At 49.9% G+C, this 13057-nt stretch overlaps 1 long non-coding RNA gene across 4 annotated transcripts in view; it reads right to left on the bottom strand.

Annotated features, from left to right (window-relative positions):
- LOC309850337 overlaps window positions 1–13057 on the bottom strand; it is a 52398-nt gene that overhangs the window by 27440 nt on the left and 11901 nt on the right. For 3 of the 4 annotated variants that reach the window (XR_014304189.1, XR_014304190.1, XR_014304191.1), the window contains exon 2: window positions 1416–1557. The exons of the other annotated variant lie outside the window; for it this stretch is intronic. This is a non-coding gene — a long non-coding RNA (uncharacterized lncRNA). The remainder of the gene's footprint in view (window positions 1–1415; window positions 1558–13057) is intronic. 4 annotated transcript variants of the gene reach the window in all.

The raw sequence follows: 13057 nt of genomic DNA, 5'->3' as shown, positions 1-13057 counted from the left end.
ACACCCAGCACCATGCACCATCTGTCATCTCCCTTCAATCAACCTGCAAATAGGTAAACACAGCCTGTAAAACCCACCCTTGTCCAAGCTGTCTGGAGTTATGATCGTCTGTGTCTTTACCATCAAACTTTCTAAAAGGCTATTCTTGTGTGTGACCTCCATGGTCTCACGCCCAGTCACTCTATCTCTCTGTCTGGCTTAGGACTCCACTACTCACCTCCCATTTTCTTTCAGTATTCAGTGACAACCTCCTCGATCTACCCCCACCCCCTAATCAAGCTGCTTTGCAACTTTTCACATCATCGAACATTGCTGACATTTCATTCCTTGAAATCTCTCTTCTCTAGACATCTGTGCAAAAATGCCTTCCTGGCATCAAAGCCACGTCTCTCCCCTTCCATCCACTACTCCTTTATTCTTCCCCTTTATCTGCCCAAGAAAAGAAGGAATTACCCTAAATCCTTAACTGTCACTCTCTCTACAAGGAATATATCCCTTGGCAACAGCATGATTGCATCTCTTTTCCCCCAAGCACCCATCCCTACATTTTGACTGTCCAACCAGAACCTACACCTGTGGGTCCCACAGACACATCAACTCAGATTGCCTAAAGCTGCACTCCTCCTCTTACCTCCTGGACCTGGCTCCCTTCCTGAGTTGCCACGACTGTTGTGGCAGTTGACACATCAGACTCAACATTCTGAAAGCACAGAGGCACCCCTAAGCCTACTGCAGCATTTTTTTTCCCATAGCCGAGATATGGAAGCAGCCCACGTGTCCAGCAACAGAAGACGAAGTGGTACATACACACAATGGTATATTACTCAGCTATCAAAAAGGATGAGATCCTGATATTTACAACAGTATGGATGTACCTAGAGGGTATTGTGCTAAGCAAAATAAGTCAGACAGAGAAAAACAAATACTGTATCTCCAGGGATGAATCCTTTAAAAATGCCCTACATATTCAAGTTTTAATGCAGGACCAGAAGCAACAGTTTTAGCATATATCACCACGATATAAAATAAAATCTTAAAAAAAAAAAAGGGAAATAATAGGACAACAGCAATTAGGGTAAAAAGACTTAACAATTGTCTTGCTCATCATCACCAGCACCACACCAGTTACACGTCTGACCCCCAGGCCAGCATAGCAGGTGTGAGGACAGGTCCAGGCAGAGAAAGTGTTACTTGTCACATATTTTGAGAAATGATAAACAGAAGGGATGCCTGGGTGACTAGGCTGGTTGAACGGCCAACTCTTGATCTCAGCTCGGGTCTTGATCTCACGGTGGTGAGTTTGAGTTCTGCACTGGGCTCTGCACTGGGTGTGGAGCCTGCTTTAAACTAAACTGAAATAACTAAACTAAACTAAACTAACACCTCTGTCAAAAGTACGTGAATTCACAACTTACATGTAAGTCAAGTTCTACTTGTTCTAAGACAGCATGAAAACCAAGATGTCATTATCAAGACAGGAAGCAAGATAAATTGTGTATTCCATGTGCCGTGAGATGACCCCTACTGCATCCAAGTCAGCCATGGCCCTCCACACATCTGCAAGAGAGGGTTTATTATCCCCATTAGCACAGAGGAAACCAAGGCTCAGAGAGGTTAAAAAAAAAAAAAAGAGTCCAAGATCATAGCATCACTTAGCAGCATAGCCAGAATGTATAGGAATTACCTCAAAACAGGCCACACTGGTGGAAGAATACCTTAGTGTGGAGTTATGAAAACCCAGGTAGAACACTGCCTCAGAAAGGCAGATAATCAATAAAGGAAAAATAAAGAGGCGCCTGGGTGGCTCAGTCCATTAAGCATCTGCACTGGGCTCAGGTGATAATCCTGGGATCTTGCCCTATGTCAGACTTACTGCTCAGCAGGGAGTCTGCTTCTCCCTCTGCATCTGCTCCCCATTCATTCTCATAAACAAACAAATCAATAAAATATTATCCAAAAAAAAAGAAAAAAATAAAGATTATAAGCTTACAATAAAGATATGAATGATGAGTCAAAGCTTTTAGTGACACACACACACCTGCCTACAGTTCTCTGGCGAAAACATGGGTAGAATTGATGGGGTTAGAAGAAAAGGAGGCACATAGGCCCGGACAGCACAGCCCCAGCAGATGCAGAATCCTGGTGTAGGTTTAGCTAGCTTTCATTGTCCTTTAAAATGTCAAAGCTAAAGAAATCTGGTAGGGTTATTGAAGTCTGATCCTGGGGGATGCCTAGTTGGATCAGTCTGTTAGGCAGCAGCCTAACATGACTCAGGTCATGATCACAGGGTCCTGGGATCAAGTCTGGCATCAGACTCCTTACCCAACCAGGAGCCTGCATCTCCCTCTGCCTGTTGCTCCCCCTGCTTGTGCTCTCTCACTGACAAATAAATAATCTTTAAAAAGAAAGAAGAAAGAAAAAAAGAAAAGAAAAATAAAATCTGATCCACAGTATAGAACAACACAAAGGATGGTACTTTCTTGGGCTGATTTCTGTTTGTTTGATTTTAAGTAGGCTCCACAGCCAGCATGGACACTAGTGCAGGGTTTGATCTCAGGACCCTAAGACCATGAATTGAGCCAAAGGCAGACAATCGATTAAGCCACCCAGGCACCCCACTTTCTTGGGTTCTAATGGGACTTTTCCTAGGTTCTAATCCTAGCTGTACTTGCTGCCAGGAGGAATGAAGTCCAGCACCACAAGAAAAGCATCCCAAGGCAGCAGTCCTCTGCAGAAGATTTGCTGGTGGCTGCCATCATCAAAGAGTCAGTGGGTGAAGTTGTTGAAGCACAGTGGGAACAATGATAGCCACTGCATTTTGGGTGTCACTGAATCATCCTACTCATCTTCAGGAAGCCTGGCCCTTCTCCAGTCAACGCAGCAAAAGCAAACTTGTTAGAAGAACAGGGAAGGGGGTCATCTCCCTCCCTCCCAGAAACTGAAGCAACCAGCCAAACAGTGCAGCACTGGAGTAAAAATGAAAATATGAAGGAATGTGGGGGCACCTGGGTAGCTCAGTCTGTTAAGCATCTGCCTTTGGGTCAGGTCCTGATCTCAGAGACCTGGGATCTGAGACCCACATCAGGCTCCCTGCTCAGTGAGGAGTCTCCATTTCCTTCCCCCTCTGCCCCTGCTCCTAGCTTTCTCTCTCTCTCTCTCAAATAAATAAAATCTTTAAAATAAGAAATTTAAAAATGAAGGAATGAATCAAAATGCAGAATTCAGAAACAGAACTACAGATATAAAAACTACATATAAAAACCTGAAATCTGACCCGGTGAGTGAGGAAGGATTATTAAATCATGATACTGTATGAATTGATTGCCAATTTTTTCTTAGAACATAGAGCACACTGCACTACACGAAAAGAAAAACACAAAATTAGGATTGAATACAAAAACAAAATCAGTGTTATTCCATCAGGTGTTTCTCTAACCTACTGATCAAAACCTCAGTTCATCCTCCAAAAGAATCTGGGCACCACCTTAGCACACACGAACACATTTTCAGGCCACAGTTCACACTGCTCCAGTCCCCACTCTAAGTCCTGAGCCATGGGCTCCTCCAGGCAAAGCCACCACCAACTATGTCAGGGACCCTGCCCTAGAAATCCCCAAAGCCAACCACTTCACAACAGGGAGACTCAGGGGGATTCAAATGGGCAGAAACGCAGGACTTTGACTTTTTTTTTTTAATTAAAAGAAAAATACAGCAAGAAACATTTCTAGCACAAAGTGAAGAGCTAATCTCTCACAATGTCGAAAGTATTAGAATTATCAATACACCATCAATAGTTTGGTAGGTCAAACAGGCCAAAAGCTGGAAACACAAGAGGAAATGCTCACAGCAAACAGACCTGAAAGCCAGGGCCTGGACCGGCTGACATGGCTCTGCCGCTTACCACAGCGAGAAAGTGTAACTTTCCTGGGCCCCAACTTCCCTCCTGGCCAGCAGGAAAGTGGCAACACCACAAAACTCATGTCTGGTCGGGGATTACGTGAAAGGAGAATGCTCGGTGAGAGCCCCGCCACACCGCCCGTCCAGCCACAGTCTGTGCCCAGTAAATGGGAATTTCCTCTACTGCAGCCACACGAAGAGCTGAAGGATCTGCACAAGATGCCTGTTTATTTACCAGTCACAAAACCACGTTCTTCCATAAGCAGAGAGGGCAAGAGACCCCAAGAGATGGGAATATCCCTCACCCTGCCTGGACCAGGCTTTCAAGACAAGTTGGAAAGCCCACAGCAGCTCTGCCACTGACTCTGAATGAGCCTTTGGAAGACAACACCATCCCAAACAACAGTTTAATTTACTTCTCTTTAAAAAGCAGTGAGACATTGGGACGCCTGGGTGGCTCAGTTGGTTAAGCAGCTGCCTTCGGCTCAGGTCATGATCCCAGTGTCCTGGGATCGAGTCCCACATCTGGCTCCTTGCTCCGCAGGGAGCCTGCTTCTCCCTCTGACTCTGCCTTCCACTCTGTCTGCCTGTGCTCGCTCTCACTCTCTCTCTCTCTCTCTCTTACAAATAAATAAATAAAATCTTTAAAAAAAAAAGCAGTGAGACAAGGTCTTGGCTACATCTTCATAAATTAACAGCTTAGGAGGCTAAACCCCAATGATTTAGTTATGTCCCCAGCAGGCACACCTCCACTTGTGGGCAGCTTCAGGGAGAAAGGGTGCCTCCCCATCTATGAGGACACCCTCGGACATTCATCTGCCTGAAGATGCTTCCTACCCATGGGCATTTACTCCCTGGAACCCTCCCCATCTAAGTTCCTCTCTGGATGCTGCACGAGGCAACTTCCTCACACCCCTATCACCACTGGCAACACCGCAGCCTCCCCTGAGCCTTCAAGCAGGGTGCACCTGTCTTTGCTGCCAAGCGTCCCATCAGCCCAGCTCCATCACTGATTTCTGTACCCTTAATTAATTAACTTATGCATGTATGTATTTATTTATTTTTACAGATTCATTTATTTTAGGGAGAGACAGAGACAGAGATACAGAGAGAGCACACACACACAAATACAGGGAGATAGAACCTCCAGCAGATTCTACACTGAGAGCAGAGCACACCTCAGGGCTCAATCCCACCACCCTGAGATCATGACCTTAGCTGAAACCAAGAGTTGGATGCTTCAACGACTGAGCCACCAGGCACCCCTCTGTACCCTTAATCTTAAGAAAAGACAGACACCGCTTCTTTCTGTTAGCCACGGCCTCATAAGCCATCTGTCACACAGTCAAAGCTTCCAGAGGGTAGGACCAGGTCTGCAACACCAGTGATGCCAGAGTATCACCATAAAACTACAATCTAGTGAGTACCAGGCTCTGCTCTAAGCTCCTAATATGGCCTTCTATTTTGTACCCCTCACAGACCTACATGCTAGGTATTATCCCCAGTGCACAGAGGAGGACACTGAGGTCCATGGCTTACCCAAGCGATCTACTTTTATGTGGCAGCAGCAGGGGCCTGAACCCGTCTGTGACTCCAAGACCCCTCCGTCAACTCTGCTACTCATGCAGCCCCAACACAGTCATCAAATACCTCCCTAAACCCTCATCCCTCCTGTGAAAAAGCATGGTCTTCTGCCATTTCCCAGATGGGAAGAAAGCCGGCGTGAGCCAGATATAGTGACCTGCCCATGATGGTACAGGCGATGTCCCCCCTGTTCTCCCTCCAACACCCATGTCATTCTGCACAAGGCCCCATGGGGTCCTTCATGCTTCCAGTGGAAAACTCTGGTGAGACCACCAGTCTCCTGGCAGGCCTTCATCTTGACCCTGGAGGACAGGACCAGTTAGGAGAAACTGGCTAGTTAAGCCTCTGAAATGGGGTCCTACCACCCAGGAAAACCCCCTTTATCTCCAGGGCATTGCCCGTGTGAATTAGCTGGCTTTGTAGAGGGCTCCACAAGCACCAGCCTTGCTGAGTCACTTTCTCTAAGGTGGTGGCTGAGACAAAAAGGACCCAGGAAAGAAAGGCATAGGCTGTTGTGGAACTCCAGTGCCTTGGCATCAACAATTAATGTGAGCAGCTGCCTCTGCTCACCAGATCTGCACTTTATGTGGGGCACACTGTTCAAAGTTTACACCCCCCATCTCTGTAACCTTCACGACAACCCCCGGAGCTCCCTGCACCATCATTACCACCTCACAGACAAGGAGACAAGGCATGAGGGGTGTGTAGAATGATGCAGCTCTGTGCTGGGGCCAACCTGGGGAGGACTCCCACAGGCTTGCTCTTCCCACTGCTGCAGAAGCAGCTGAAAACAACGAGTTTTTCAGTTTGCATTATGTAGAGTGGAAAAGTCAACCATAAAGGTCATTCAATTTTTAAATGGATTATTCCTCAGGATAAAAACAGTTCCAAAAAATAATTTCCGAGAAGTTCAACATATTCCTCCTTACAGGTGCCTGGAATGTGATGGAATGTTTTTAAAATAAATTCTGGCCCATCAGCATACCAGACAGAAACTGGAAGTAAGCTGTCACAACCCTAAGGAGAAGACATAAAACTTTCACTGTCCCAAAGTGGTTATGTTTCAAAAAAAAAAAAAAAAACAGGCACAGGTGGAACATTTTAAATTACAGACTTTCAATGCAGGGGCAGTGGGGGCAGGGGGGTGTCCCCCCACTACCCCCAAATGTTTCAGCTATATATAGTGACTTACCAAAGTGACTCATCACAAGTACCTACAAGGCAACTGACCGATGAGGAAGGTATTCGGACCGCTTAACAAAACCAACACAACTTAGAATCTTCATTATTAAGAAGAGAAAACCATTTATTAAACACTCGCCAGGCACCAAACCCGCTAGGCACTGTCACACGCCCTACTCATCACAAGGCTGCCAAACTCAGTGCAGAAACTAAGGCTGAGTAAGTCACCTAAGGTCATGCAGCACCAGAAACTGGATTCTAACCAGGTCTGACATCAAAGCCCATCCCAGCTTGCTGCAATGCTTCACAACCTAAGCTTTGTGATGATCAATAAACTACATGCTTAACAATGTTTACACATCTCTGTTAGAATTCAGGTTAAGGTTTTTAAAAATGACATACACAAGGGGAAAAAATAATGCAGGTTCTGGAGGCAGGCTGCCCAGGATTCACATCTTGGCTCCTCCACTTGCAAGCTGTGTGACCTTGGACTCCTTTAGCTCCCCTGTGCCCATATTTCCATGCATTAAAATGGTAGCCATAACAGACCCTATCTCCTAAGGAAAATAAAGCATTTTGGTGTTGTTGTTGTTGTTGTTGTTGTTTTAAGATTTTATTATTTATTTGACAGAGAGAGAGAGACAGGGTGAGAGGGAACACACACAGAGGGAGTGTGAAAGGGAGAAGCAGGCTTCCCACTGAGCAGTAAGCCTGGTGAGGATTAGATCCCAGCACCCTGGGAGCATAACCTCAGCTGAACAACTGAGCCACCCAGGTGCCCACAAATAAAACATTGAGAATCATTCCTGGCATGAGTTAAACCTCAGAAGGTGTGGGCTGGTGTTACTTCTTGCTGGGCACTAGATAGGGTCAGCAGCCTCAGGCCCACTGTTTTAGCAACTCATTTGCATAAACAAACCCCAGGCTCAGCCACTTTGTGCTTACCCTATGGTTTCTTCCTGTCACTAACATCTCTCCTCACTCCTGCTCTGTGGCACTAAGCTCTGGGCCTCAACTTCCCATCTGTCAAATGAGGTGAGGAGCCCAGCTGATCTATCTGAGGTCCTTACAGCTGGGCAACCTAGGATTCTTGGTAACTCAGGGCCCATAAATTTCAGAACCATCCTACCACAAACATTACCAGATGACACCCACTCATTTTCCTCAAATCTTCTCTTCCGTATTATGTATAAATGCTTATTTTCATGGCAAATCTTCTCCAAGATCCCAGAGCTCCACGAGCACCCAGAATAGGCTGGGCAGGCATCCCCAGTGCTGAGGCTGGGGACATGATGGTCAGAAGCTCTGACCCCCAGAGGAGACGGATTCCAAATCAAGCTGCTCTGATAAGCAGGTCCTCCCTGTTAGAGAGGATTTCAACAGAGCACAGTTAAGAGGAAGTGCAGGCAAGAAACTCAGAACTTGGCCCACTGGACAGAGGGCAGTAGGACAGTGGGACAGAGGGGTGACAGAGGGATGGAGGAACGGCACGATCAACAGAGGCCAGCCAAGGCAGCACTGATGCTCAATGTGAGAGGGTGGGCTGGGGACACACTGTGAAAATGGCGTCACAGGCAGGAAGCAAGCCCAGCTCAGCACAAAGCAAAGTCCTGAGCAGGAACCTTCTGGGACCAGGTTGGACACTAAGGTGAGCTGAAAATGGCTGTGGGACCCAGTGCAGTCTGAATCTCACCCATGCCTCTCACAGGCTGGGTGACCCCGGACCAGTTATGCTACATCCTTTAATGTTTCCTAAAGGGTATATTCACTCCATAACCCTGAGCCATGTTCTCATTTCGGTGAGTGTGGGAGGCCGCAATAAGGCTTGAGACAAGAACCAAACCAGACCCTGACTTGTGCCTCCTTTAAAGTCCAAATAACCTAACAAAAGGTTTAGGACATGAAAAGTTGAGTAGCACTGGGAAAGGGTCTGTGCTATGTGTTGTGCACTCGCCTACGTGACTTCCCACATGCTTGCTAAACAAATGAGAACAATTCGGTTGGGCTATAAAGTTCGTTGCTGGCCCTTGCTGCCTTAGTACAGCCCATAAATTACTTTCAGGTGTGCTGTATTTGTACTGGCATCAGCCATTTGGCGTCATGAGGAACTGTGGTTGCTTAACTAGACACAGATGTAATGTCACTATATATATGGCCTTAATGCTTTGAATAAACTTAGCACTGTTAGACATCCTCCTCAGTGCTCCTCTTGCCCCCCATCTCTTTGCTTCTAGAGTTCTTTTCTTCATCCTCTTACCCTCATGTTCCTGGTTGATTTGTTGCGCCGGCCACGGCAGGTGAGGATCTGATGGTGCCCACAATCTACAGGGATCCAATATATACAACTAGGGCAGCCTGGAGGGGGGTGGGCAATGCAGGCTGGACAGGGAGTTAAGAAGGAGTCAGGAAGGGCGCCTGGGTGGCTCAGTGGGTTAAGCTGCTGCCTTCGGCTAAGGTCATGATCTCAGGGTCCTGGGATCAAGTCCCGCATCGGACTCTCTGCTCAGCGGGGAGCCTACTTCCTCCTCTCTCTCTCTCTGCCTGCCTCTCTGCCTACTTGTGATCTCTCTCTGTCAAATAAATAAAATAAAATAAAAAATCTTAAAAAAAAAAAAAGGAGTCAGGAAGAAGTCATTCCCACACTTGAGGCATGGGTTGGTACTGACCAGAGACACTGGGCAAGAGATGGTGTCCTAAGACCCGGCTGGGTCCAGGCAAAGCACCTAACAGTGTGTAGATGTAACCCATCTGTAAAAGGGGGGCAGGGGGTGGTGGTTGCAGCTGGTTGAGCATCTGACTCTTTGTTTTGGCACAGGTCCATTCACCTGGCCCATTCACCTGTGCCTGCATGTGTTCTGTGGTGTGCTCTTTATCTCTCTCTCTCTCTCTCAAATAAATAAATCTAAAAAAAAAAAAAATGGAAGTCAGGAAGAATCAGGAGACCTGCTGTTAAGGTCCCAAAGACGCCACCCTCCTCAACTAGCCTCCGGAAATAAAGTAAGTGGATGCCCAGGAGCCTCCTGGACACAAAAATTTCCAAAGCAAAGCTTTCAATTTCATACTGGAGAAAAGGTTGCTGTGCAAATTCAAGACAAAAAAGCCGGCCAGGGTGGGGTGGGTTTGGACGGGGTTGGCCCTGTAGGGCTCTGGCCACTAAATGCCCACTGCCCAAGCCAGGAGCCTGGAGTCTGTGCAGCCAGTGCTTCCTGAGGCTTCCACATCATGGCCTCGCCCTGAAGTTTCCTCCTGGAAGCTCCTTACCCAGGGAGGCCACCTGTGAGCACCCCCTCACACACACCCCAGCTTCTGCCCCTCCATCCAGCTGGAGTGAAGGATCCCCAATCCTGCTCTCTCTGGTCTCTCCTGCACAGAGAGGAGTATGTGCCCCGGAAAGGAGGGTCCCTGAGGATATCTGAGTCCCTGGCCCGAAGACAGCTGGCTTGAGAATGTGGGGTTTCGGTGCTCTAGGTACAGCAGTTCCTAGAGGAAACAGGGTAGGGAGCTCCATGGTGGAGGGGAGTCCCGGGAGTCTGGGATCGCAGATGCCAGTGGCCCCCTAGTGGAAGGGTTTCAGTGACTCCAGAGGTGAGAGGGGCCAGGGGTCAGGCCTGGAGGTGGACAAGGACCTGTGGGGTAGGGGACCGGAGATGGAAGTGATCCCAGGGTGGTTGCAGCCCCAAAGTAGAGGTGTGGGGGTGGGGGGAAGGGGTCCATGGGCCAGAAAGTAATGGTATCCTGGGGCTCCTGGGTAAAAGGCACTTGAGGTGGAGGGGGCCCAGTGGGGCCCAGGCTGTGTGGGCAGAGCCAGCTCCTCTCGGGCTGGGGAGCCCGGTGATTCTGAGGGACAAAATTTTCCATCAAGTTCTGGAAAAGAAGCCTGTCAGCACAGGCGTCTCTCTGGGGGTCAGACGAGCCCAGTGGTGCTGAGCCCCTTGATGTCAGTAGGGCCCCACGGGTTCCCTGGATACCGAGAAGTGGAGCGAGGGCTGTGGGGCAAGGGCTGTGGGGCGTAGGAGCACCAGGACGCCAGGAACCTGTCCGCCAGGCCCCCCTCCCGGTCCCGCGGACGAAGCAGCAGGTGGCAGCGCGCAGGAGGGCCCCAGCCTCCCTCTCTCCCTAGCGCCCCTACCCCTCCCCAGCCCCTCAGTACCTGAGTCAGTGGGGCTCCGATGCAATCCCCCGCGCCCTGCCCCGCCAGCCCAGAACCCCTGCCTCCCCGGGAGGCGCTACTTGCTCGGTGAGTTCGCTGGGCCCACAGAAGGTGGTGGGTGGGGCAGGCAGGTGCGGGTGCGCTGCGGCGGGTGGGAGGCGACAAACAGCGGTGCAGGCCTCTGCAGGCCCATGCGCCCTCGCCCAGCCTCCTGTTCTGTCCTGTCCGGTGAGGGGGCTGGCTGCGCCCCCTGCCGGCTCCCACTGCTCTTCTGCTGACTCCAGGACCCCAGTCCCCCGCCCAGTCCCGGCCTCCCTGCCGCTGCTTGAGCTCCAGCCTAGGCCCGCTGCCTCTCCTGGGCGGCCGAGCTGCGGCCCCCGTGAGGTGTGGCCGGCCCTTTTCTCTCCCCAGGGCACAGTGGAGCCACGAGGGAAGGCCTGAGGGGATCCTCCATCTGCTCAGCACCAGTGGACACTCTCCAGGGGCCTCTCTACCTGGTGGGCTCCACCCATGGCCATCTTGGAACCCCCAGAATCCCCTTCAGAGACCAGGTGAAGCCCTCCTTGGGGAATCCAGGCGCCTGGGGCCAAAGCGAGTTGATCTTGTGTACTTCTGTGTTTGTTCCCTAGCCTGGCATGGATTGACAGGTCATCAAGGGCAGAGGAAAGATTTCAGGGCTGGGATCCCCAGGCCTGGGGTCCACACAAGGCTTGGAGCCCTCTTGGCTGTCCCTGACAGAATGACCAAAGAGGAACCCTCAGAAACATGGATCTGCCTTGAACTGGCAGAGCATTCAGGGACAGGAAGGGGAATGTCTCCTTTGCAGAGTATCTGGAAGCCTGCAGTGGAAGATGGATTTGTCTGAGCCATGGTCATTAGTGTTGGGCCAAGGAACTCCTGGCTTGCTTCTCCTACCTGCATCCTAGGTCTAAAAGGGTATCTGGGTGGCTCCCTCAGGGCAGCATCTGTCCAGGGTCCTGGGATCCAGCCCTGCATCTGGCTCCCTGCTCAGTGCTCCCTTCTCTTTCATCCTCTCCCTCTACTTGTGCTGTCAAATAAAATTAAAAAAAAATTAAGAGGGGAGACAAAATGGCGCAGAAGTAGGAGGAGGCATCTTTTCAACTTGTACCCCAAAATGAGCTGATTACCTACCAATCACCCATGAACTCCAATCACCGATGAAATCAGCCTGAGATCAGAATTATACACGTCTGGATCTCTACAGGGGGAGAAGATGTCAGTGGGGGAGAAGTGGAGTGGGAACTGCGAACTGATATCAGAAGATAAACAAAAGGGGGAGGGAGCTACCAGAGGCGACCAGTTGGAAAGTAATACCCCAATACGAGCGAGAGTGCCCTGCATCTGGGGGCCAGCATTAACTCGGAGACTGGTTGAAAGCACTCCAAAAGAGCAAAGGATCTCGGGGGAAATTGTGGGAATCGGGGTGGCTAGGGACAGGGGCTTAAGTTCCCGGTCCCAGGACAGCCTCCCGTGGCGCTAAGGCAGAGAGAGTGCGGCGGAGAAACCAGCTCTTGGTCCCTAAGCTGCCAGTGCACCTGTGAGGGGATGGGAGCCACACCAGGCAGCACAATTTGAGTCCTGCTATAGAGCCTGAGATACTCCCCTGAGAGAGGTATAAAGGCCCAGCCGGTGCCCTTTGTTTCAGAGCCTGCACCAAACTCTCCCCCCAGAGAGGTGCGCGAAGGCCCAGCCTGGTGCTCTCAGACCTGTGCCCCGTTCTCAGAGCCTGAGACCCACCCAGGAACCTCTGCCTTCCCTGAAATTGGTGCGTGCAAGGTGGGCGCTCTTAGACCCAGAAAGACCAGGCACTCCCAGCCCAGGCCAGCGGGAAAATCTCAGTGTGCAATTGCTGCTTGGAACCTCTCTAGCGGTCTGGAGGTGCCCAAAGCTGCTGCTGCCGTGGTTTTGGGTACAAGCAAAAGATCCTCCATCCCCAGGGACAGCGACTTGGAACCTGCTCTGCCAGCAGCCAAGGCGGAACTTATTTGGGCTCTGCAGCCAGACTGAAGCTTCTCTCTGAGAGGGAGATCAGGGTGCGGTTTGTTTTCCTCTAAAACTACAAAAACCATCAAAAGCGGTCAAAGTGAGAAAAAAAAAGGTGAACAAACAAAAAACCGCCAGAGAACAAAAGCCTGAAAAAAAAAAAGTTTCCTCAGAGCCCAGCCCCTTGAGGGGGGCGGGAAGACTTAAGTCAGGGAACATCATTGACTGAAAACCCACATG

Source organism: Mustela nivalis, assembly GCF_964662115.1.
Source record: "Mustela nivalis genome assembly, chromosome: 16".
NCBI classification, from domain to species: Eukaryota; Metazoa; Chordata; class Mammalia; order Carnivora; family Mustelidae; genus Mustela; species Mustela nivalis.
This window is presented reverse-complemented; position numbering and strand designations above follow the sequence as displayed.